The sequence below is a fragment of the Mus caroli genome, chromosome X, assembly GCF_900094665.2.
Source record: "Mus caroli chromosome X, CAROLI_EIJ_v1.1, whole genome shotgun sequence".
Taxonomy (NCBI): domain Eukaryota; kingdom Metazoa; phylum Chordata; class Mammalia; order Rodentia; family Muridae; genus Mus; species Mus caroli.
Genome location: NC_034589.1, coordinates 145,995,580 through 145,998,626, shown reverse-complemented (window position 1 = coordinate 145,998,626; position 3,047 = coordinate 145,995,580). Strand labels below are relative to the sequence as shown.

Sequence of the window (3,047 nt, the reverse complement as noted above, 5' to 3'; positions counted from 1 at the left end):
AACACATCAAACTGATTTTTCCTCACAGTTTCTAGAAGGAAGCTTTTCCACCACTTTGATTTTAGACTTCTCCCAAACTATGAGAAAATAATTTTTCTGTTACTGAAGTGACCCAGTTTATGGTCTATTCTTAGACCATTTCTAAGGAATCAATACAAATGCCCTTTAGAATTCTTGCTGCGGTTTTGAGGAGCGTGTCCTGAGGTTTTCTGTGTTAGAGGTGTATTCCTCCGGGGATCATTGCTGGGAAAGTGCTGGGGACCTATGAAAGAAAGGGTCTACTGGGAGGTCCTTTGTGTGATGGGGCCATGCCCTTTAAAGAGGTTGTGGGACTCATTATCTTGCTTTCTGCTTTTTGGCTCATGATCTCAGTGAGTTGCTTGCTTACACACTCCTGCAATGATGGGGCATCCTTTCTAGAAGCCCAGAGTGACTGCCTGATTATGGATTAGAACCTTCAGGACTATGTGCCCAAAGAAACCTTTTTTTAGAATAATATGAAGATAACTTACACATAGCCAGTGGGGACATTTTTATTCATCAAGTGTTTACTATTTTATAACAAGCAAACTTGCAGTTTCAGCTGCTTGTTGCAACAGCTGTTGGTTTCTCTCTCAAGCAGCTGTGGACTGGGATGGGGTTAAGATAGGGTGGGCCTGACTGAGTTCTGCTCTAAACTGTAGGTCTGAGCTAGGTCTGTTCCATGTGTCTCCCACCTCCTTAGAGCAATGGATACCTGAGACATCTGCTGACAGGCAGATGCGCAAGAAGACAAGCACATAAAGAATGTCATGGCCCATCCTTGATTTATGCCATGCATGCTAATGTCTTACTGCTCTATGTCTGAACATACCCAAGGTTAAGTGACAGAATTCTCTGCCAATCATGAAGTCATAGCACGAATATGCTTGTTAGGGGATGGAAAAGTTGGGAAAACAAACTCACCACATTTTACATGAGATTTTTATCTAGAAATCTAAGGACTAATCAGTGTTTTCAGTGAAAAAACTATGACGTTGAAGGGAAAGGAAAAAAAATCTCTTTCGGGAGAATATACCAGTAAGCTAGCTTGATGTTAACAAATGGGGTGAAGACAGTATCTTGTATCCCTTTATCTGTTCATAGGCACCTAGGCTAGTTTCATAGCCTGGCTGTTAGGAATATTATCTCAGTAAGCATGGATGTGCAGGTGTCTTACGGTATGCTGACTTAATAGTCTTTTGGGGATATTGTCAAGTGGGAGAACTGAAGCATATAATACTTCCATTTTTAGGTTTTAGGGTTTTTTTTTTTTTTTTGAGGACCCTTCATACAAATTTCCATAGTGGCTGCCTCAGTTTACATTCCTCCTCTTTTTTCAGTTTACTTCCACCAACAGTGTGGAAGGGCCATCCCACATCTCCCGTCCCCACACTCATCAGTGGAAAGGGAAGGGAAGATGAGAGAGTAATGAGGGGTGACGGTATTGAAATTACATTTTACATACGTATATGAAAATGTGACAAGAAACCCCAAACCAAAAACACTCCAGGTACACACTGCAGTTATGCCATGCAACAGCAGCTCCTGCAAAGAGTTTTCCTGGGATGTAGGGGTGTGAAAGTAGTTTTAAGCAGAAGCTCTTGACCCAAAGTGTTGGCCTGATTCCTGACTCTGGTCAGACTTGGCCCTTTGTGTGCGCATCCATGGGGGAGGAGTGACAGCAGAACTTCTGTCCAGATTTGTTCACTCCAGTGACACAATCTATGTGTCAGTTGGTGCTTGGCACAAAGTAATTGCTCAGGGATTATCTTTTGTTATCATTAGCAAGTATCAGATCTTAAAATATACCATAAATCAAGCATTAGACTCCAAAGAATAACATTCACAAAGTTCTAAGACTTCACAATCACTAACCTGTTACTTTCATTCCTCCCAAATGCCCAGTCTTTTTCCTTTAGTTTCTCCACAACACCAAGTTAAAAGATAACTAAATGAAGGCAGTAAGATGGTAGATGCTCTTGACTGTCTAGGAAGGGCTCCTTTAAGGGAGAGCAGGGCAGTCTACCATTTGTATGATAAAATTGGTTAAGGTTAGATATTTGTATTAAAAAGCTGTGTGAGCTCTTAGAAACTCGAGATCATGCCCTGCTGACTTGCACATTATCAGGGTTATGTCCCCAGGCAGCAGCTCAGACCAAGGAGTGTACCTGGCCTTTGATGGTAACTGATCCCTGCTGCTGTAGGGCATCGGACTTAGATGTGGCCTCTGGGGGCAGGCCAGGCCAGGACCTCACCATGGTCCTAAGTGGTATCACCAGGTACCCACATCAGGCTGTTCCTTACTTACTACCCCTGAGTAGTAAGTTTCCCAGTTCTGCCTCTCTTCATGGTGCCCACATCCTTCTGTTTCCCTTTCTCTTGCATTTCTCCACCACTTAGTCCTCTTAGTGGAGCCTGGGGTCTCTGAGTATTTGAGGTCATCTCAGAAGTGCTACACCCCACTCGTGCATTGTATGGTCTGCTCCCCCTCCCCTCTCCCCTCCCCCAAGTCCGCACAGCACCAAATTGGTGGTCATCTCATTAGCTCCCTGTCAGGGCCCCATGGTGCTAGACTGGTGCTTACCTTGGGCTTGCTCCTCACCTGGGCCTGCCTGGTTGACCCCATATGGCGCTCATCTGTTTCAGGCTCACTCCTGCCAGGGGCATCTCCATCTCACTACCTGCCTTAGGAGCCTGTCTGGGCCTGCTAGGTACTAGACTGGTGGCTGTCTCAGGCTCACTTTTTCAGGGAATGTTAGGCTGGCTACTAATCATTTTAGATGTTCATGGATCAGAACACTGAGCACAGACATAATCCCTTTTTTCTCTGCCACCTACTGATGCACATGTGACACAGAGGCCACACCTGTAACACCTCTAGGGGCAGGTCATTATTATGTGAGTTCTGGGGATCCAGACTCAGATCTTCACACTTGTTCAGCAGGCACTTTGTTGACTGAGCCATCTCCTCCCCAAATACTCTTTTTTTTTTTTTTTTTTTTTTTTTTTTTTTTTTTTTTTTTTTT

At 44.1% G+C, this 3,047-nt stretch overlaps 1 non-coding gene across 1 annotated transcript; it reads right to left on the bottom strand.

Moving 5' to 3' along the window:
• Positions 1-2,776: 2,776 nt before the first annotated feature.
• On the bottom strand, positions 2,777-2,909 carry LOC115030185. The gene has a single exon (XR_003835806.1). It is a non-coding gene; the product is annotated as a small nucleolar RNA SNORA17 (small nucleolar RNA).
• Between the last annotated feature and the right edge of the window lie 138 nt (positions 2,910-3,047).